Here is a 23455-nt window from a genome sequence, read left to right on the forward strand (position 1 = left end):
CCGGGAGCTGATTTCTCCTAGCATTTAGGTTGCTTGTGGAAAGTTTGGACCCATTAGATGGATTAACGGTTCACGTCTTCAAACAGGGTAGTATGATGCAACTGGGAGTGGGATGAGCAGTGTTTTGGGCCACCTTGTGCTTATGACGCAGGTGTGACCATGTACACGAATCTCTGGGCATTAGCAAACACGAACACACTATAATATAGGCCCTTTCTGCATGCAGAATTAATTAATTTCGATTATCACTGAACTGAGCCCAGTATCCCGTTAATTCACATCCCATTCACGTTCTTTACCTGCACTGCACATATCTTCTTTCTTGGATTTCTCTCCTCTGAGTATACCTCTATATACTAATGAGGAACAAAACAGATTGCCAAGGTTTTTTTCTTCCTCTTTTGTGTGTGCTGTTGTGGCACAAAATGTCAGTGGGGGAGGCATGGTCCTGGGGGGGCAGGGAGAGAGAGAAAATGAGTTGTTTCTGCTTGCTTTATTTCCTTCACCTTAAGAGCCAAGAAAGGGGGAAATGGAGCAATAGGACTAAAAAGAAACGGGCATACAGCGATAGGAACTGAGTCCTGAATGGAGCTAAAGCCAAAGAAGCAAAACGAAAGCCTGGCCCACCTGTGAAGTGAAAGTGAATTGGCATGCAGAAGAGAAAAATATACCCGAGGGGAATGCAAGGGGAAAAACGAAGGGAATTACCAGTGCATAAATGTCCATAGGTGGGTAGCTGTGTTGGTCAGAAGCAGCAGAACAAAGTTTGAGTTCCAGTGGTACCTTTAGGGCCTACTTCCGAAGAATTGTGCATGCACAGAAAAGCTTATGCCTTGAATAAAAATGTGTTGGTCTTAAAAGACTCAAACTTGATTACGGTATCATATAAGCATGGCTAGTCCTCCAATAATCACTATCAAGCTGCATCCCATCATTAGCTTCTACTGGAGCTGAGCTGGAGTCTTGCCACGCCGGTCTAGCATCATGGTTCTCCCACTGGCCTTCCTGACCCATCCATCTCTAGCTAGTTTGGCCTGCAGCCGTACATCATTCTGCTACTTCCCCTACCCTTGGGTACAATAACTCATGGGAAATGTTGTGCTCAGTCATTGAAAAACTGTGGGGGGAAAGAATTGCTTCATTTACCATCATTAGGAAGACTCATAATGACAACGTATGTTTGTGTCCCTTGAATTATATCCTCTAGGGCCAGCGTGATCTTCGGTAGTTGGAAACTGAAACAAGAGAAGAAGAAGAAGAAGAAGAGTTGGTTTTAGATCCTACTTTTCACTGCCTGAAGGAGAATCAAGGTGTCCTACACTCACCTTCCCTTCCTCTCCGCCCCAACAGATACCATGTGAGGGAGGTGGGTATGAGAGAACTCTGACAGGATTGCTATGTGAGAACTGTACTATCAGTACTGTGACTAGCTCAAGGTTATAGTCGTCTTCCCTTCCTCTCCCCACAACAGACACCCTATGATGTAAGGTGGAGCTGACAGAGTTCTGAGAATTGTGACTGGCCTAAGGTCACCCTGCTGGCTGCATGTAGAGGAGTGGGGAATCAAATCTGGCTCTCTTAGACGCCGCCTATCTTAACCACTACAACAAGCTGGGTATTTTTTTAGGCTGAGAGGAAGATAACAAGCAAACATACAAACGTAGAGCTGGAAGGGAACCCAAGAACCCCCTAGTTCAAGAGGGGTGTTGCTTGCCTGGGGCAAAGATTAAATATATTATGGACCAGATGTTGAAACTTATCAAACCTATGTGTTGGTACCTCTTTGTGATGGTGAGTTTTTTTAGACAGATGAGAACTGTCAGAGAAAGTAAAGCTGAAGCAAAGGCTTGCCGATGTTTGAAATGGGAGGAAGTTTTCCAGTTTCTCCATCCAAATTCCAAATTAGGAACTGTGAATTCCAGTCAGCATTCTGAGTGTGGATTTTGTGGCTTCCAAATGCACCTCCTCTAGACAGAATGGCATCTCTCAGTGGCTTTGCTTTGGGCAGGTTTCAAACATAAAATCTTGCAAGTTGTCGACTGTCCTCTGCTATTACCACGGCAAAGTTATCTATCACATGCTGTTGGATACAAAATGCGTGTCATCTATCAAATGCAATCAGATTAAGAAACACCATTACATTGCAACTGTGAAACATTGTCAGAAACGATTCAGTTGGGGGCTCTTTGAAAGTTGATCAGGCTTTATGTGGAACGCATGAAGCCACTTTCTCCTAACTCAGAGCATTGCCTATCAAGGTCAGCGTGGTCTCCTCACACTGGCAGTAGCTCCAGGGTCTCAGGTAGCGGTCTGCCACACCATCTACTCTCTATGTTTGAACTGGAGATGCCAAGGACTGGACTTCAGGTTTTCTGTATGCAAAACAGATGCTCTGCCATTGAAACACATCCCGTCCATGAACCATGGCCTCAATTTATTTGGGAGAATAGTTTTTGATGTGGAAACATCTCATGCGGCAGCCATAGGGAAAACCTCTAAGATATGCAACAGTAATCCATTACGGAAGTTATCATAGGCCAGCAATTTTTAAAGGACGTGGAGACGTGAGCTGTAAGTATCCAGGAGGCCAGACACAAGCATTTCATTAGGGAACCATCCTTCGTATTCGACAGCTGCAGATTGCAAAAATAATGTTCCACAGTTACATTGCGATAGCTCCATTATTTTGGGGACAATTTCAAAACTTGAAAAAACCATCAGTCTCATCTCACCAAGATCATTCATTGGACATAAAATAATTTGACATAACAAGCTGATTTTTTTAAAACTAAAATTTCAAAGGCGAGGTTGTTAATGTTTTCGCATACATCTTATGTGACAATCCGATTCTCACAACTTTTTTTTTTTGGCATTGCTGATCTTGAGGGCTGAGAAGTTTATTACTGGTGAACATGGTTCCTAAGAAGGCAACTTGTCTACCCGTTCAAACTGGACTGCCTTTTTATGACATACGGTAAAGCCTGGTGACATCACACTGAATATCAGCACTAATGGTAACATGTCCACACATCACTAGAAATTGTGTAATATGCATCAAAGTGACATCACTGCAGGGTGTCTGCTGTGGGAAGAGGAAAGGGAAGGTGAATGTAAGTCGCTTTGATACTCCTCCAGGTAAAGAAAAGCAGCATATAAGAACCAATTTTTCTTCTTCTATTTGGGCAAAAACTCTATAGTAAATGCCATTTTTTGCCATAGAGGTTTTGCCCAAATACCAGAGTGTTCTATGTTGCCAATGACATGATGAAACAGGAAGTGATGTCACTGCATCACCAGTGATAGGAGCCTAGGCCTCCCATCACTGCTGCTAAATCCCTCTGCTGATCAGTTGAGGGTGGGCATCCCCTGCCCCAGCAACCCTCCTTTGAAGAACTGGATTAATCTCCACACATAATTTAAACAAACAAACAAAAACAACAACAACATAGTTTGAGAGGGCTTCTCTGGTGCTATGTGGTTTAAGATGCCCCTGAGTTTGTATGTTTGACAGGCTGGATGAAATCTGTTATGATTTAATTGGCAGAGACATCAAAGATTCTCCTGACAACATTTCAAAAGTCATCTGAAGGAGAGGGTTTCCCTTGAAACAGGGAGGCGACTAGATTCCTGTTACATTACTTACATATCCCATAGTATATGATCTGCATTACAAGAGGTATGCAAAATAATTGTCTGCGGATGTGGAAAGTGTACTATACTTATACACTTTGATTCTAAATATAAAACTGGCACGGGTTTCAATATGTGTGTGTTTGATGTTGTTGATATTGGATCGTGTTCGTGTCAGGTTACTGCCTTCCCCTGACATTTTGTAACTGCCCAAATAGACCAGCTGTGCCTGAATTTATCAGCGTTTGGAAGCTAAATATTGCTGGCCCTGGGTGGTAGTCGAATGGAAGACCATGAAGGGTACCAAGTGGAAGAAGATGGCAAACCACTTGGGTTCACCTCTTGCCTTGAAAAACCCTTGAGAAGTCACCATGAGCCAGTTGCTGCTTGATGGCATGTACTTGTGATTATCTTCAGTTCTCTGGTGCAAATTTTGGGGTGGAGCCTGTGGAGGGCAGGGTTTGGGGTGGTGAGGAACATCAACATTGCATAACACCTTAAGAGTCCTCACTCCACAACAGCCATTGTCTCCAAAGAATTCCAGGAACTCTTCAGGCCACCTATGGAGATTGGCAAGCCTAGTTGCAAACCAAGGAATCTGTAGTATATACCCAGGACATATTTGGCATAGGGATGCCAACTCTAGTTGGAAAATTTCTGGAGATCTGGAGGCTGGGGTGGGCAGGGTTTGGGCTGGGGAGAGACCTCAACAGGGAACCATGTTATGGAGTCTATCTTCCATGGCTGCCATTTTCTCCAGAGGAACTGATCTCTTTTATCTGGAGATCAATGGAATCGTGGGAGCTCTCTAGCTCCCTCCTCCCTGGAGGAACTAGTTTTGGCTCTGCCTTAATAAAAAAGATTCCTGGTGCAACTGATAGTCTTTTGCTAGCCTCTTTCTTTCTATAACCACCTGGAGGTTAGTAAGAGTATTGTGCTGGTCTCTGGCTTCAGCTCTCTACTTGAAGGAAGCACATATGAGGTGACAAGAAAGAACCTAACCCCTCTCTATAATAACTTCCTCAAAATGGCCACAGTGGGAGTCTTAATAGATGTCACAGCTGGCAGTCTAGAGCAGTGGTAGTCAAACTGTGGCCTTCCAGATGTCCATGGACTACATTTCCCATGAGCCCCCAGGGGCTCATGGGAAATGTAGTCCATAGACTTCTGGAGGGCCACAGTTTGACTACCCCTGCTCTAGAGGAACAGCCAAGGTTATGAGAAGGACTGCGGCTTAATGAAAGATCTGCTTTGAATGCAGAAGATCCCAGGTTCAATCCCTGACGTCTCTAGTTAAAAGAACCAGGCAGTAGGTGACATGAGAAAACTGCACCCGACATCTTGGAGGGTTGCTGCTAGTCTGAGCAGATCGTATGGACCAATGGCTTTATCCAGTCTTTGGCAGCCACATTATGGCCATGTGCGGCTGCACCAAGGAGGCAGAAGCGATGACATAGGCTACACCACGACTGCCAAAACTGCAAAGGCCTCTCTGCTTTCCCTCCTGCTTTAACTCTCCCAAGTGCTCTTCAATGATCTTCTCCAATTCCAGGCCTTGTCTCCCTGCCCATTTGAACCAATCCCATGCAAGAAATAAGGCAATGAATTGTTTGGGAGGGCTAGCCCAAAGACTGCTGGGATGATCTCACTCCATGGCTTGAAGAGCCGTGAAATGTCGACGGATCGTTTTTCCCTCCCGGGTGCCCAGTTCCTCTCCCTGCTGCATTTACAAGGAAGCCTGCCATGAGGCTGAGCTGCGCTTTTGCGATTTCAGATCTTGTTTGAGTGTCTTGCTTTCTCTCTTCCTCCTCCCCCCCCTTTAACTTCCTTCAGATGCGAACGGGGTTGGGGGAGGCCGCCCAAGAGTCACGCGAAATCAGCCATGAGATGAACGTAGACGAAGATGTCACATCGTAGACGAAGATGTCACATCCTTCTGCAGGCAGCAGTGAAGGGCAGGATCCAGTCCTCCATCTGCAGATGGAGCGGGCAGATGCTCCTTGAGGTCGTTGGGTGTAGGTGGGGGGAGAGATCAAACGGGGCTGGGATAAGTGGCTTGACAACAGCTCAGTTTCCTGCTCCGCAAGATTCCCGACTGAGAGCAAAGCAGGGCTTTCATTTCGGGATTTTGTAAACCCAGCGCCCCAGGCCCAGAACGAGTGGAGGAAGCCCAGGCAATTCAGTAACAGAATGAAGGGCTTTCCCTTGTGGCAGGTTTTTGAGTGGAGGCTATCTAGCCACTAGTTGGGAGCACTACAGTTGGGGTCTCCTGCACGGAGCCCCAGAGGCCCCTTCCAGCTCTGTGATTGTATTGGTCCACCTTAGGGATGTCAGCTTCCAGGGGGGACCTGGGGATCCAGAATTACAGCTTATCTCCAGCCTACAGAGATCAGTTGGTGATGTTTTAGCTCTTACCCAGATGTTCTATAGCAGAGGTAGTCAACCTGCGGTCCTCCAGATGTTCATGGACTACAATTCATGACTACCCTTGTTCTATAGAAACAATCAAGTGTTGGGTTGGTGGCCCGACTGTCTCCCTGGTGTGATCCTGGTTCTTCTGGGTCATGTCAGAAGTGATGCCATCACTCAGTGACCATGATCTTCCCTGAAGTAAGTACTCACCTGCCCCATCTCCTGCTAGTTTTCTTACCCATCTATTCAGTTTTCTATGAATGTGTGTGCTGATCGCATTAGTATTAGTTAACATTAGGTAAAGAGTGTATGCTCTGGCAGGAGAGCAGGTTTTCATCTAAAGGATTTTGTAAGAAGCCACACAGGCCATCTGGTCCCAAACCCCTGCTCAACGCAGGATCAGCCCAAAGCATCCATGATAAGTCTCTGTCCAGCAGTTGCTTAAAGACCACAGTGAGGGAGAGCTCACCACCTCTTCAGGCAGCCCATTCCACTGCTGAATTACTGTAATTTTTCCCCCCTGATATCCAGCCAGTATTGTTCTATACAGAGTTTAAACGCATGACTGTAGGTCCTCTCCTTTGATGACAACAGGAACTTTCCCCTGCTCTCCAGCAAGTGACAACCTTTCAGATACTTACTTACTTACTTACTTACTTACTTAACTTACTTACTTATTCATTCATTAATTCGTTCATTCGTTAATTCATGTATTCATTCATGTATTTATGTATTCATGCATTCATGCATTCATCATTTATTTATTTATTTGTTTGTTTGTTTATTTGTTTATTTGTTTGTTTATTTATCTATAGTTGGATTTATATACCGTCATTCACCAAAAGGTCTCACGGCGGTTCACAATAAAATATAAAATCACAGTAAAATGACATAGGTAAATGTAAAGGTATCCCCTATGCAAGCACCGAGTCATGTCTGACCCTTGGGGTGACGCCCTCCATAAATACCCCACTATTACAATTAAAAGATGGCATTCTATTCTGTAACTCTCCCCACTTTCCCCGCTTGTTCAGAGAGAGGTCGGACGTTAATCCTGTAAGAGAGAGAGGAGAGGAAGACTGGCCGATGGATCAGGGATCTCGGATGGAACCCGGGCTCTTAAAGAGAGCCATCCTGTCCCCTCTCAGCCTCCTCTTCTCCAGGCTGAACATTCCCAAGATCCTGAGCCTTTCCTCACAGGGCTTGGTCCCCAGGCCCCGGATCACCCTTGTCACTCTCTTCTGCACCCTCTCCATGTTGCCCACATCCTTTTTGAAGTGAGGCCTCCAGCACTGCACCTAAGACTCCAGGTGGGGTCTGACCAATGCAGTATACAGTGAGACTATGAGATCTTGCAATTTTGATGTGATGCCTCTGTGGATGCAGCCCAAGACTGCATTCACCTTCTTACCACCACATCACACCATCTGCTCATATTTAGCTTACAGTCCACAAGTACCCCAAGATCTCATTCATGCACACTGCCCCCCAGTGTGCATGATCCTTGTTTGTGTGGCCCAGATGTAGAACTCCACACTTCTCCTTATTGAATTGCATCTTCTTCTCATTTCCCCACTTTTCCAGCATGTTTCAGATCTCAATGAACTCTACCTTCTGAGGTATCTGCTACTCTTACCCCCGTTTTGATTCTCTGATTCCCCACCCTCATTTTGATTCACTGGTCAGATTTCTCCCACCAGCTTGTTCACCATGAAGCCCATGAGCTCGCTAAATATAACAAGCCAGGAGCCCTCAAAGAACCCAGAGGCTGAAGCCCAACCCTTCTAGGAGCTGCTAATTGTCCCGATTTGAAGCCAGTGTGGGCTGAGCACCAGATCCCGAGCTGCTACAAGGAGCTGACTCATTCTTGCCCAGCCAAGCGCCAAAGGAAAAATTTTGTCTTTTAATTAGATCGCCAGTGTATGCCTGGCACCATTCATTTCCTGTCTCTGTGTCCAAGAGGCTTAGCTGTGTTGAAGAACATGATGAAAGACATGTTCGCTGAATAGGGAAATGAAGAAGACACTAAAATGTTTTTCCTACTATGGTGGATTTTTCTTTTTCTTAGCCCACTGGGATACCCTGCGTTAAAGCTGGCAGCTTGCTTTTTTCCTGGATGTTTCTACTTTGCTTCTTAGTTGAATTTCTCCCTGGATTTTGGACATCTGAGTTCCTCGGTTTGATTTTCATAATGGCACCGATGCAGCAGTAATCCTCTCCTGGAGGGTTTTGTGAAGCCCTGGGGTTTCTTGACCTGGAAGGCTTTCCCAAAGGGGTAGTAGCTAATTAATTTTTAATATATATGTTAAAAATAGGTTCAACATTTACCAGGGGATATGGCCATATATGGTTATGTTGACCTGCCCCCCCCCCTCCCAAAATGGCCAATGATGGGAGTTGGAAAGGGGAAAGGCCCCAGGTGGGCATGTATGCAGCTACGCTTCCCAACCATATTCTGCCTTGTAAATCTTCAGGAAGGCCTGTTTTTTGGAGAGGAGGCAGGATTTTTGTCTAACTGGAAGGGCAACTAGGGTTTCTATTGTTGCTTTTCCGTATTTTTTTCACTGACTTCTAGTTAACAATGGAGATGTATTTATTCTTAATTGATTAAGTTCTCGGATTGGGCCCAAAAGGGCCAAGCTGCACTGACCGGGTTGGGTACTGGGCAGCTGCCAAGCTGACCAGCAGAGGGGTAGTGCTTGAGAAGTTCTTGGCCAGAGAACCTCCAAACAACCCAACCCGGAGCTCATCTTGTGGACAATGGATAACGGCCTTTGTTCGGTGCAAGTTTGCTCTGAACGTCTCAGCCTGCCTAGTCAAAACAGCAAAGATGATCATTTAAAAATTGTATCTGGGTGGAGAGGGGAAATGCCTGAGTCTTCCCACACTATTGGATCCCCACATGTGTTCGTGGTGATCTCAGAACTTGCAAAAAGCCAGCAAGTGGCAGGTGTGCTACGGAAGGGCCTTTACTCCAGGTGGAAACTTCAGCCTTTTCCAAACAGCCTTTCTAATATGTTTTAGCAGCCAGTTGTTAACAGATTTTTAGTGTCATTTTTGGCTCCTGGCTGCTAACATGTGTATTTTTTAACTGTCCCATTCACACCTCAACTTAAAAAAAAAAAAACCTATTGTCTTCCATTTTTAGGTCTTCTTTGCACTTCCAAATCGCCGTAGCATGTTGTTCGAAATTTCTGTCCCTTCCTTTTTGCAGCATGTTCACTCGTGGCTTAAGAAAACACTTTCCTTTTCACAAAAAACGTCAGAAGGTAAAAACAAAATTAAAAAAGGCAAAAAAGAAAGTTTGGCCAAAAAAAATAAATGAGGTGGGGTGGAGGGGAGTGGCATACTTTGAAGCAGCCAGAGTGCTTCAGGGAGAGTTCATTAACTGATTTAAATATGGGCTGTGAAATTTGTGTGCATGGTTCAGCAGCAAGAGAAGATATCCTACAGGGAGCGATAGGGGAGATATCATCATTAACATGTTTTGATGAGGAACTTCCTGATATTCTGAAATAATCTGTGTCCTGATCGGCTCAACAGGAGACTTCCTGCTCCTTTGAGCACACTTCCTCCCTGCTTGCCTCCAGAAATAATGTTTAGTCAGTTAAACTGTAGGTCTATCTCTCTCCTCTCTTACTCCCAACTTCGTTTCTCTTCTCCTACTTAATCTCTGCCCACAAAGCTTCCATCCCAATTTCAATTTCATTGAAAAATGGGCCAACAACTAAGCACTGGTTTAGAATGGTGTTACATATGTGGATTGACCAGTGTTACTACTGCTGTCCGATATGCAAATGAAGGTATTGTAACCCACCAATCCAGAATTATAACTTAGCTAGACTTGTGGACCAATAGGAAACCTGGGCTTGGAACCAATCAGGTTCTTTGGCTCTGTATTCACTGAACCTACAGGCTCAAACATGGCAGTGAAAGGGGCCTTTGACTCTGGTTGAGTTTCTAGTGGGGAGATTTCCTCCACAAACGCTCCAAGCTCATGTGGTCCCAGCATCCCTTCAAGAGGAAGCCCCTACCCACCCAAGCAATTTTCAGAGTTGCCTCTACTCTGTTTCTCCTGCCCCCCATCGCCCCCGTTTCCCCCGTCCAACAAAATAAAACGCTGACAATTATTTATGCGTGGGATGAAATATTTAGACGTTTAATACTAAACGCATATCCCGCAATTTATTTTGTTTACAGTGTTTTGCTGAAAATATCTTGTTCATCTACCTCATTCATGGAAGGAAGTGCCAGGCTGCCAGGTTTTTATTATTATAACAATCTATCTTCAGCATGATGAGAGGAAACAGCCTGGAAAGAAGGGGAGGGGGGGGCGCTTCTGAAGCTTACACCTACTCAGCATGTGAAACATTGGCCTTCCCTTCGCCTGCGACAGAAGAAAGACGCAGGGCTTGAATTAGGTCTCTGGCCAAATGAAGTGGGGTGGATCCTGAGATTGGACATCTGGATTGTAACCCCCTTCAGCGTGCAGGTCAAGAATGCCCTGTTTGAACGCTCCATGATATTTTTTAAAAAATCTCCCTACCTGTCCATCAAGTAGGGATACCAACTCTGGGCCGGGAAATACCTGGAGATTTTGGGGGTGGAGTCAGGAGTGGGCGGGATTTAGGGCAGGGAGGGACCTCAGTGGAGTGGAATGCCATGAGGTCCACCCTCCAAAGTAGCAATTTTCTCCAGGGGAACTGATCTATCTATCTATCTGTCTGTCTGTCTGTCTGTCTGTCTGTCTGTCTGTCTGTCCGTCCGTCCGTCCGTCCGTCCGTCCGTCCGTCCGTCTATCTCTATCTCTATCTCTATCTCTATCTCTATCTCTATCTCTATCTCTATCTCTATCTCTATCTCTATCTCTATCTCTATCTCTATCTATCTATCTATCTATCTATCTATCTATCTATCTATCTATCTATCTATCATCTATCTATCCAGTTTGGTGTAGTGGTTAGGAGCGCAGACTTCTAATCTGACAAGCCAGGTTTGATTCCCCGCTCCTCCACAAGCAACCAGCTGGGTGACCTTGGGCTCGCCACAGCACTCATAAAGCTGTTCTGTCTTGAGCACTAATATCAGGGCTCTTGCAGCCTTCCCTCCCTCACAGGGTGTCTGTCATGGGGAGAGGAAAGGGAAGGCGCTTTGAGACTCCTTCGGGCAGAGAAAAGCAGCATACAAGAACCAACTCTTATTCTTCTTCAGTAATATCAGGGCTTTCTCAGCCTCACCTCCCTCACAGGCTGTCTGTTGTGGGGAGAAGAACGGGGAGGCGAATATAAGCCACTCGGAGACTCCTTCGGGTAAAGAAAAGTGGTATATAATTTTTCTTCTTCTATTTAGGCAAACGCTCTATGGTAAATGCTATTTTTTACAGCATCAGAAGTGCAATACCGGCCAGCAGAACCAGTGACACTGTGGCAGTGCCTCACCCAACAGAGCTAAGTTCACACCTGCGAATCTGACAGGGAGGGGGCTGGAGGCTTTTGGCCATGTGGCTGGGGAAAAGGGGCTGGTGGTGGCACGGTCCGGCCTCTTCCTTTGGCCTTTTTGGTATTGCCTTGTTTGGGAATGGAACAGAATGATAAATGCTACTAAACTCTGTATGTCTGAGGCTATTGGGGGCATTATAGAATCTTAGAGTCATAGTTGGAAGGGACCTCCAGGGTCATCTAATCTGATCCCCTGCACAATGCAGGAAATTCACAACTACCTGCCCATCCACAGTGAGCCAAATTCCATGACCACATGATGTCCATCCCCCACAAAACCCAGAATCCCTGGCCAGTCTGGCCTGGAGGAAATTCACCTCCTGACCCCAAAGTGTTGACCAGCATTTCCCTGGACATGGAAGAAAAGGCCACAAAACCAAGCACTGACACAACCCTTCCTGCCCACCCACTCATAATCTGAGTAGGAAGGGATCTCCTGGGTCATCTAGTCCAAGCCCCTGCACTATGCAGGATTCTCACATCCCAGTCGCTCATCCACTGTCATCTGCCACCTCCTTGAACCTTCACAGAATCAGCATTTCTGTCAGATGGCTCTCTAGCCTCTGCTTAAAAACTTCCAAAGAAGGAGGACCCACTACCTCCCGAGGAAGCCTGTTCCACTGAAGAACCACTCTTAACTATCAGCAACTTTTCCCATTGTTTAGCCGAAAACCTACGGGCAGGTTTGTGCCACTGTTCAAGTCCTGCTAAGCAAGACTGAATTAACACGTTTCAAATGCATAATGTGTTGCTGATGGGGGGTGGGGGGTGGGGAGGAGAGCGAGCTCCTCATATGTTTACCTCCTCCCCACACGTCAGATTATTATGAGCCAGGCAGGTCAAAAGGCTTCTCTTTCTTTGCTCTCATCCCACACATGATGCTCCTGCCAGAGGCAGAGGATGCCTGCTCAGCCCATCTCTTCTTTGTTGCATTTTTTTTTCTCTTCCTTAATGGTTCGCCCTTCCAAGGAAGGAGCAGATTTGGGGTGAGAGGGAGCAGGCTGAAAACGGCAGCACAAAAACCCCGCCTACGCAAGCTGAATGGCGAATGCTGACTGCCTGAATTGCGAGGCCGTTCGTTCGTAACCTGTATGAACAATTCCGCCACCCGCCTACGCCTCTCTCCCTGAGAAATGAAACATTTATTCCTGCTGACATTTCGGTCGTCATAAAGCCAGGCTTTCAGAACGTGTGCTTGGCTGAGATGAAACGGTTCAAGCTGTCAGGCTTCTAAGAAATGGCTGCTGGGTATCCTCGCCCACCCACCCCGGTTTGGTAAGCGGGTTTCATTCTGTACTGCATTGGTCACCCACCGACCCTGCTTGGTCCAAGGAGCTCAAGGCAGCTCACTAGGTTCTCTCCTCCTCCATCGTCTCCTCGCAGAATCTCTTAGGAAGGCCTTTTCCAAAGTTTTGACTATGGAGGTACTGCTGAAATATATTTCAGGCTTCGGGATACAGTGGTACTCTTTTGGCTCTGTATTTCTCCAGAAGAATATGGACACATCTTAGGGTGGTGGTAGACAAGGGATAGTGACTGGGTGGCAGGTTGACATGGACAGAGAGGTTGTTGAGAGGCATCTGGCTGCACTGGATGAGTTCAGATCCCCTGGGCTGGATGATAGAATCATAGAATCATAGAATCATAGATTTGGAAAGGTCCATACAGGCCATCTAGTCCAACCCCCTGCTCAATGCAGGATCAGCCCAAAGCATCCTAAAGCATCCAAGAAAAGTGTGTATCCAACCTTTGCTTGAAGACTGCCAGTGAGGGGGAGCTCACCACCTCTTTAGGCAGCCTATTCCACTGCTGAACGACTCTGACTGTAGTACATCAGAACTGACTGATGTACATCAGAACTTTCTGGAGGGCTTGCAGAAACTTTGGCCATCATCTTTAGGACTGCTTGGAGGACTGGAGATGTGCCAGAAGACTGGAGGAGAGTGAATGTTATATAGGACCTCTCTCTTCCCTTGGCCTGGAGCTGTAGCAAGTTAATCTCTTTGTAGTTAGTAAGTTAGATGTATCTACATGCCTTGGGCAGATCCTGCGTTGAGCAGGGGGTTGGACTAGATGGCCTGTATGGCCCCTTCCAACTTTATGAATCTATGATTCTATGATTCTATGACATGAATATGTTATGTAAGATGTGCTTCTATTTTTGCAAGTAAAATTTCTTTCTCCTGTTGCCATTGGAGTCAGACCATCTTTGTAATTTGTTTGAACAGCATTTCCCCCTTAAGCAGAAAACATGGGGGATCGGTAACACCGCATAAAGCTTCTGAGCTTCCAAGGCAAATGATAATTTAAAGAACATATTTGACCCAATAACAATAACGCCGTTTCAAAACAAACCCTTCTCCAAGCAATTTCCTCCTGGCACATCAAAGCTTCCTTTGCAGTGCCCGATGCTGGTGGGCGGCAGGGTGTGTGCGCCGTTAACCAAACAGTCCTTCCAAAGATCCGGTTCTCATTGTTAGCCTAAAAATAAAATCAGATGTCAATTCTGCAGGAAGCTCCGTCCAGCAGATCATTCCCATTTCATCCTGAACGCCAGTGGAAAAAAAGAAAAGAAAAGAGTATGCCTCGTCTAAAGATAATTCTGTTGTTTTAAGGACACTCCCCCAGGTCTCAAGAGAAGAGCGGCACAAAGAAAAGGTTGGCGCTCTCTGGGAATTTCCCTTCTCATAACTTTGTATTCTGTTTGGGTTCCTCTGCTGCATTTATCACCATGGTAACTGACCCAGTTCTTGGGAGTGCCGAAAGCTGTCCCAGTTGTCGTTTGTGCCTTCTAAATACACGTAGCCATAGAATGTGTGATAGATTATGCAGGCGCCCCATCCGCTATCACAGGGGTAGTCCACCTGTGGTCCTCCAGATGTTCGTGGACTACAATTCCCATGAGCATTTGCTGGCAGGGGCTCATGGGAATTGTAGTCCACGAACATCTGTAGGACCACAGGTTGACTAGCCCTACCCTAAAGCATCCCTGATAAGTAGCTGTCCAGCTGCTTGAATGGTGCCAGGGAGGGGGAGCTGACCACCTCTCCTTGCTTTAACCTGGGACCTTTCCTGTGACTTCTCCTCTTACTTTGTCCTCTCACTCTCTCCATGTGGCCTTCCATAGATTCATACTTCTCTACCGGTCTCTCCTGTAGAGGCAAAACCCTCCTACTGCCACACACAAGATGTCAGGCAAGCTGGCCATTAATGACAGGGAAAGCACTCTTTCGGTTAGGCTTCTCAATCTTCTGACTGCAACCTGAATGTTAACCTGGGCCTATTCTGCACACAATAGATAATGCACTTTCAATGCACTTTAGAAGTAGAATTTCCTGTTCCGCACAGGAAAATCCAGCTGCCAAAGCACATTGAAAGTGCATTATCCTATATGTGAAGACTGGGCCCTGGTCTACTTGAAGAAATGTAAAATTGCTTTTTTTTCTTTTTTCTCTCTCCTTTTTTTGCAATATACTTCTTGGGTGATTTATTTGCTGCACTCAGTATTCTGCTTCTGAGACTCGACAAACCCCAGGTCATTGACCCAATATCCCAGGAGAGACAAGGAAGCCAAATCAGAGTGTCCGGCACCAAGCTACTGAAAGCAAGATCTGAGGCAAAGAGTCTGTAGTCAGGAGTAGATACTTTCCCCCAGAAAGCAGCAGACATGCATTCATAAGTCTAGCTGAAGAGGAGATAGAGTTGCTGCTGAAAAGGGTGAATGGTGGGAAGCTGAAATGGGCTGCCATCTTCCAGGCGAGGCCTGGAGATTTTTATAGAATCACAGCTGATCTCTATCATTACAGGTGTCAACTGCCCTGGGGGGAAAGCATTGCTCTGATTGTTAGACTCTGTAGCATCATCCCCCTCTGAGGTTCCTTCCCTTCCCAAACCAGGCCATGTTTCATGGCCTCCCTACGTGAAATGCCCAACCCACAAGATAAGGCCTACCACCAACAATACGGATGCACTTCATGTGCACCCCCCCCCCCTCAAAAGATGCCTTCAGGCTTGCTTTTAATGTTAATCATTTTTAAAAACTGATGACTTTATTGATTTGATATGATTTTATGGAATTGATACCTGTTGTGGGCTGCCCAGAGCCCTCTCGGGGAGGGCGGCCTACAGGTGGAAAAATAAAGTGCATAAATAAAGTGCCCTGAGGAAGGAGGGGAAAGGTTTCTCGTTTTCCAACTTCTTTTCTCATAAACGTTCTCTGCATGAGGGAGGATTTGCTGCTGACCCGATGCTCAACTTTTCCTTACTGATAGCTCCGCCGGTTATGCGATTTATGAAAACAACAGCCCGCATTAATAAAACGCACCCGGGGTCTCCTGAACCAAACTGTCAAAGGGGATGAATGTTTTCGCAAGGGTGTTAAAGCAAATCATTTCTGTTCCCCTCCCCTCGTCCTCGCAGTGGGGAAGCAGTGGGGGCTGGACAACTGGTTGACTTATGCTGCTCAAAGGACAGATGAACGGCAGAGAGGTGATCTTTCTCCAAATAGTTCTCCAATGAAGAGAAATTAAGAAGGCCCCAGGCATGAATATTTAAAGACGGTTTACGCACTGGGAACATCACTGCCCCAGCCCCCATGCAGGAGCACAAATTGGGGACAGATTAAGTGCACCAGGCCAAATGCTCCCCCATGTGGGTGCAGGAAGAGATGGGGCAACCTGTTATGACTAAAACTCCAGCCTGCAGCCCGGCATGAAACCTCCAGTGCATAAACGGTCAAAGACATGGGTGCCAGAGTTGTGCAAGCATCCACGTCTGTATCACAGATCACCCGTTGGGTATTCAGTGCAATTGGGAAACATCCTAAAGACTCTCAAAGCAGTTTACAATTGCCTTGTCTTCCTCTTTCCACAAGAACAGCTGGGTTTTTTAATACTCCGCTTTTCACGACCCAAAAGAGTTCAAAAGTGGCTACAAACACCTTTCCCTTCCTCCCCCCACAACAGACACCTTGACAGAACTGCTCTGTGAGAACAGCTCTAACAGGACTGTGACTAACCCATGGTTATCCAGCTGGTTGCATGTGGAGAAGTGGACAATCAAACCTAGTCCACTACTCTCAATAGGCACCTCATAAGGTAGGTGGGGGAGGAGAGAGTTCAGAGAGAACTGTGACTGGCCCAGGGTCATCCAGCAGGCTTGGTGTGGAGGAGTGGGGGATGAAACCCAGTTTGCCCAGATTAGAGTCCACCACTCTTAACCACTGCACCATGCTGGCTCTCAAAGCTGTATTTATGGTTGTGTTTGTGTACAAAACTCATCTGGAAACCAACTAATCCATCCCAGGAGTGTGATTGTTGTGCTTCTGTTGCAGAGGTCTGCAGTATGAACCGTCATGAGCTCAAGTGCAGATGGCATCAGGGGTCAACACGGTCCAACCTCTTTCCAGGCCTGCCTTTGCCAAGGGCCAACAAGAGATGCTGGCCCACTCCCACCAGGGAATGGGAAACCATTCAAAGGGCCCTGGGACATCTCAGGGATCTTGGGGACGACCTCTCATTTTCTGGTTGAAGAGAGCCTGTGATTCCATTGAGCTCAGAACTGTTGCCTGGCTCAGCTAAGGATCTTTCCCAGCCCTTCAACCTCCAGTTCTGGAAATGCCAAGGACTGATTCCAGAATCTCCTGCATGCAAAACATGTCCTCTACCACTGAGCCGCAGTCCTGTGCGCATCAAGTGTGTACCAATGAACTATTGGCCATGATTTGTGGGCACGGTTACTGGGAGGAGGGGAGGGACAGGGACATGGGGGGAGGAGGGGAGGCATTACCAGTTCAATACACCACTGCTGGGGAATATCCAGAAAGAATGGAGTTATTCTAGAAATCATTGGAAACTCTATGGTTTACCGTAGAGTTTCCAGTGATTTCTAGAGTCACCACCCTTATTTCTGGATATTCCCCAGAATCTATGGTCTTCCCCTAGAGTTTCCAGTGATTTTTAGAAATGCTGCCATCATTTCTGAATATTCCCCAGTAGGGATGACATCATGTGGGTGATGCAGGGAGTTTTCGATTATTTTGAAACAATTTTAATTTTTAATTCCTATCCCCCACTGTCACTCCCACAGAAACCCGGGGCAAAGGAGCCCCTCCCCCACCCTGTTTGTGGGCTGCCTTCGGACCGATCTCCCCTAACCTGGTGTTAGCCTCTGTTCTTACCAACGGCTCCCCCACCTTCTTCCCATCCAGAAAAGCTCTGAGCGCCTTCCCAGGTTTCCTTTGGTCACTTGGCACACCCTCTCCCTCATTAAGCTGTATGGTCTCTGCTTTGCTCTGCTTTTTCCATTGACTGAAAACCCAGGAGGACCTCAGTGGCACGAAAAACGCAGAATCAAAGAGCGCTTTACATCTCGATCCGGGCTACTCGGATGAGGCAGGTGCGATCGATGTACACTTCTTGGCCCTGTGTTTCTCTGGTTCAGCTTTAATGCGAACCCCGCTGGAAACGGGTGTCCTCTGGGAGCCTTCGAAATCCCTTGCTGATGTGCTCTGACTCATATTCCTTTGGCCTGGGCTAGTTATTTCTGGAAACAAAGGAAGAGCATTTAGGGAGGGGGTGTGTGTGGAAACGGGCCTTTCTTCCCCTCTCTGTATTGTTGTATCTGAATAATTGAAAGAGGATTTGAGAAGGATGCTTTATTTTAATTAGTTTCTGAATCAATGTTGGTTCCGTGTGTCAGCGTGCGCGTCCCCCTCCCTCCCTCCCTCCCCCCCTGTCTCCCTCCCCCCTCCCCTTTCTTTGCACTGTTTGTTTTTGATGATATCTGCAGTCTTTTTATAAAGGGCCGTTGCGGGGGTGGTGGGGGGGGGAGAGGAAGCAAATTAACTGGGATCAGTCCACATCGGCTTATCCCTTGGAAGATCATTCACGGCGGCAGGCTATAAAAATGTGCTTATGCGAGGAGAAAAGTGCAGAAGCTCAAAGGGCTGCAAATGTACTTCTCAGTGCATTAAGCGCTGGCTGTTTTTTGTGTGTCTGTGCGTGTGAAGCAGCAGGGAAGGCAACGGCCATCACGGTGCGGGAAGGGAGCGTGCCCACCCTCTTTATCTGCGATGGCTGGGCTACATTCTGATCCCCCAAGAAGCCATAGCTGGTGCAACCAACCCTGGTTAATCAGCCAGGTTATCAGGAGGTGGCCTGACAGAGGCTCATCCAATCTTCTCAAAACGTCCAGCAAAGGAGACTTCACCACTTTCTGAGGCAGCATTTCCCCCTCTATCAATGTTTTCTCATATTTAAGTGGAACCCCCTTCCCTGTTTTTGTCTCTAAAGCTCATAAGGCATGGACTCCAACCCCTCAGCCGACCAAGTTGCTCTTCATGGATGCTTGAGTTGAGGCTGATCCTGCCTTGAACAGGGGGTTGGACGAGATGGCCTGTATGGCCCCTTCCAACTCTAGGATTCTCTGAACACATTCCAACTTGTCAATATTCTTCTTGAACTGTGGCGCACAGAACTGGACACAATATGCCAAAGGTCCTACCAATGGGGAACAGAGTGGCATCATAACTTCCCTTGCTCGAGAGTCTATTTTCCTAGCAATACAGATTTAATTCTGCAGTAGTAGTAGTGGTAGTAGTAGTAGTAGTAGTAGTAGTAGTAGTAGTAGTAGTAGTAGTAGTAGTAGTAGTAGTAGTAGTAGTAGTAGTAGAAGGAGGAGGAGGAGGAGGAGGAGGAGTTTGTTCTTATATACCACTTTTCTCTACTTGAACGAGTCTCACAGCAGCTTACAATCCCCTTCCCTTTCCTCTGCCCACAACAGACAGACTGTGAGGTGGGTGAGGCTGAGAGAGCCCTGATATTACTGAAGAAGAAGAAGAGTTGGTTCTTAGATGCCGCTTTTCTCTACCTGAAGGAGTCTCAAAGTGGCTTCCCTTTCCTCTTCCCACAACAAACACCCCGTGAGGTAGGTGGGGCTAAGAAAGCTCTGAGATTACCGAAGAAGAAGAGTTGGTTCTTATATGCCGCTTTTCTCTACCCAAAGTTGTCTCAAAGCGGCTTACAATCCCCTTCCCTTTCCTCTCCCCACAACAGACAGGGAAATGAGGCTGAGAGAGCCCTGATATCACTGCTCGGTCAGAACAGCTTTATCAGTGCTCTGGCAAGCCCAAGGTCACCCAGCTGGTTGCATGTGGAGGAGCGGGGAATCAGACCCGGCTCACCAGATTAGAAGTCCACCCTCCTAACCACTACACCAAGCTGGCTGTCTGCTGAGTTTAACGGACAGCCGGTCTCTTAGCTGGCTCCCTTGGCTTCTTAGGGGTGGTTTTAGCTTCAGACCGTACATCCCTAGTATAAAGAGCGGAATCCCTGCAAAACATCTTCTGTAGTTTCCAACCCAAGCATTTTGTTTCAAGAACATGGCAGAGATGTTCTCGCATCCTTACAAAATTGCACTAGTACACAGAAGGCGACAGCAAGTGACAGGGGTGATTCTGTTATCATATCCTTCTGCCTCACCAATGCTCCCTGAAGCACTGTCGGCTCCTGTGCGACAGCCACAAAGTGGATGACAGGAGTCCCTGCCCGATGCCACCGACAGAATCCCGGCCAAACATCCATCACCTAGAATCTCAAATTGGACTCGAACTCCGGTCTCTGGCTCTGCCATCCCCGATGTCATTGATCACACTCCGCTAACCCCGTTCGCTTCCTCCTCCTCCTGCTTTCCCCGCATGATACGGAGAGCAGAAATCTGTTGCTCGGTTTAGCTGTTTCCCCCTCCATAACCCAATCGCAAATTACTAAGGATAGAAAGGTCAGTCTTGATAGAATCACAGCATAAGGGAGAGCCAGTGGGGCTCCTTCGGAGATATTAATCATCTGTCATTAAGGCTTATTAAGTTTGCCAGGCAGATACAGAGAGACACTTTGTTGCTATGCAAATTGTATTCTCTGTCCATGGTATTCATTACTCTCGCTTTCATCTTTCCTTATTGATATCCCTAATACTGTAATTCGGCGTCTTCTTCGGGATGTTCTCATAAATTGGTACTTTGAAGGGGGATGAAAAATGAAACGCGGAAAGGAAGCGGGGTAAAAGAGAAAAAAGGGATGAGGTGTTTTGAAGAAGGAGAAGGAGAAGGAGAAGGAGAAGGAGAAGGAGAAGGAGAAGGAGAAGGAGAAGGAGAAGGAGAAGGAGAAGGAGAAGGAGAAGGAGAAGGAGAAGGAGAAGGAGAAGGAGAAGGAGAAGGAGAAGGAGAAGGAGAGTCCGTGAGGTAATTGGGGCTGAGAGAGAACTGTGACTGGCCCAAGGTCACCCAGCAGGATTCATGGGGAAGAGGAGTGGGGGATCAATGCCAGTTCTCCAGACTAGAGGTTGCCACTCTTAACCACGACATTCTACCACTTTGGGCAGGGTGTCAGAAGTACCCTGGAAATGAAACCTCTGGAAAGGAAATATCTGCCAGGGGCATTGCTTTATGGATTTGACGTTACACAAATGTTTTGTTTATTGAGACCCAAATCCAACCTCTGGAATCTCTGTAGAAAGCATTGCAGACAGGGCTGGAGATACTGTTGCCGCTCAGAACGCTCTTGTGTCCACCATGCATGTAAGACATGCACTGTTTGGTGTAGTGGTGAGGAGTGCGGACTCCTAATCTGGCGAGCTGGGTTTGATTCCTTGCTCCCCCACATGCAGCCAGCTGGAAGACCTTGGACTCGCTGATAAAGCTGTTCTGATAAAGCTGCTCTGACCGAGCAGTGATATCAGGGCTCTCTCAGCCTTACCTACTTCACAGGGTGTCTGTTGTGGGGAGAGGAAAGGGAAGGAGACTGTAAGCTGCTTTGAGACTCCTTCAGGTAGAGAAATGCAGCATATAAGAACCAACTCTTCTTCTTCTTCTGTTTGAACTCCAAGATCCCACTTTTCACCACCTGAAGGAGTCTCAAAGCGGCTTCCATTCACCATCCCTTTCCTCTCCCCACAACAGACACCCTGTGTGGGAGGTGAGACTGAGAGAGCCCTGATATTCCTGTTCCATCAGAACACCTTTTTAGTGCTGTGGTGAGCCCAAGGTCACCCAGCTGGCTGCATGCAGAGGAATGGGGAATCAAACCTGATTCTCAAGATTCTCAATAAATCAGAATAAGAAAATTATCTTTCCCCTGGCAGTGAAAAACTAACCTCCACCTGATTGAGGGACTTGGGATTGCTCAGCCTGGAGAAAAGGAGGTTGAGAGGGGACATGATAGCCCTCTTTAAGTATTTGAAAGGTTGTCACTTGGAGGAGGGCAGGATGCTGTTTCTGCTGGCTGCAGAGGAAAGGACACACAGTAATGGGTTTAAACTACAAGTACAACGATATAGGCTAGATATCAGGAAAAAAAATTTCACAGTCAGAGTAGTTCAGCAGTGGAATAGGCTGCCTAAGGAGGTGGTGAGCTCCCCCTCACTGGCAATCTTCAAGCAAAGGTTGGATACATACTTTTCTGGGATGCTTTAGGATGCTTTCAGCTGATCCTGCGTTGAGCAGGGGGTTGGACTAGATGGCCTGTATGGCCCCTTCCAACTCTATGATTCTATGATTCTATGATTCTGATTGCTGTCACATGTTCCTGATCACTCTCCCCAACCAGCAGTCTAAACAACAGCATTCTGAATCAGCTCCAGTTTTTGAACACTCTTCAAGGGGTGTCCCAAAGAAAGCACATTACAGTAGTTCAGTCTAGATGTAACTAAGTCACGGCTTGCTATGGCTAGATCTGATTGAACAGACACCGAGTCAAAAACAGAAGATTTCAGAAACCCAACTGGGCTCAAGGTCATATTTTATATTGCCTCCAGATCCTACGCCCATTCACCAGGACACAGTCCCTACTAAGTTGAGTGTAATCTTCTCCCAAGATGCTCTGCACAGCAATCATCATTTTAAGGCGATAAAGGGCTAAAGTTGCACCGCCAGCTCAGCGGTCTAAATTGCGGCTTACGCACATGACTCTGTAAGTACCCTTGCAAGTCAACTGAGCCCTTTTTCTCTTTCCCTTCATTAGCTGCTGCTCAACTTAATACGAAAAACTGCCCAGAAACAGGAGAATCCTTAGTAAAAGAACGAATCTCATTGAACCGACATCGGAGAATCCTTTCTGGAACGAAAAACGGGTTAGGAATAAGCAACCCACAACCTCCCCCCTGCTTCCCCTCAAGAAAAAACTGATTCAAAATGCTTCAAAGCACAGCACAGTCACAGCTCACAGACTAGAAAATAAAAGTTTGTAATTTCAGATTTCCTCCCCCCCCCCCATCCCTAAATGGATTGGAAAACCAGCTTCGCTCTCTGTCTGCTGCGACAAAGCTCACAGAGATTGTAAAATAATACCTTCATTAGGTTCAAACAGGGCTTGTGATGCAGCTTTGGAGCGACCTGGAATGCTTCCTGAAGCCGAATGTTCAGGAACTCTGCATTTCAGGGGGAGTCAAATGTCTCCGCAGTTTGTTGCGATCCAGACAGTAATGGAAGAATCCCTGGAAGGCTAATTTGTCTAGACTAGACCTTGTGAAATCTCGGGTTGCACAAAGGCTTACTGGGACCAAAAAGCAAAGGAAAGGAAGGGATCTGTGGCTCATTTCTGAGCCTCAGCATGCCTCTGGTTTCATCCCGTAAACTCTCTCTGCTTCCCGGTAACGACATCAGTCGATGACTCCGTCTGAGTCGTCATGTCAGATGGCTGCAGTCAGAATTTTCAAAAAGGGAGTCTTGGAGCATCTTACAGACAAACACCTTGCAGAAGCAAGACTAGCAGAGGCATAAGCAGGAGGGGTTTAAGGATTTGTGGGGCCCTAAAGGTAAAGGTAAGGGTAGAGCCTCTTGTGGCGCAGAGTGGTAAGGCAGCAGACATGCAGTCTGAAAGCTCTGCCCATGAGGCTGAGAGTTTAATCCCAGCAGCCGGCTC

The 23455-nt window shown here is 46.9% G+C and overlaps 1 long non-coding RNA gene across 1 annotated transcript; it reads right to left on the reverse strand.

Moving 5' to 3' along the window:
* Nucleotides 1–530: 530 nt before the first annotated feature.
* On the reverse strand, nt 531–23129 carry LOC143842571 (uncharacterized). Its single transcript, XR_013233185.1, has 4 exons — nt 22882–23129; nt 13896–14021; nt 1780–2080; nt 531–1235 (listed from the first exon to the last, which is right to left on the reverse strand). It is a non-coding gene; the product is annotated as an uncharacterized LOC143842571 (long non-coding RNA).
* Nucleotides 23130–23455: the final 326 nt, after the last annotated feature.

Source organism: Paroedura picta, chromosome 8, assembly GCF_049243985.1.
Source record: "Paroedura picta isolate Pp20150507F chromosome 8, Ppicta_v3.0, whole genome shotgun sequence".
Lineage (NCBI taxonomy): Eukaryota > Metazoa > Chordata > Lepidosauria > Squamata > Gekkonidae > Paroedura > Paroedura picta.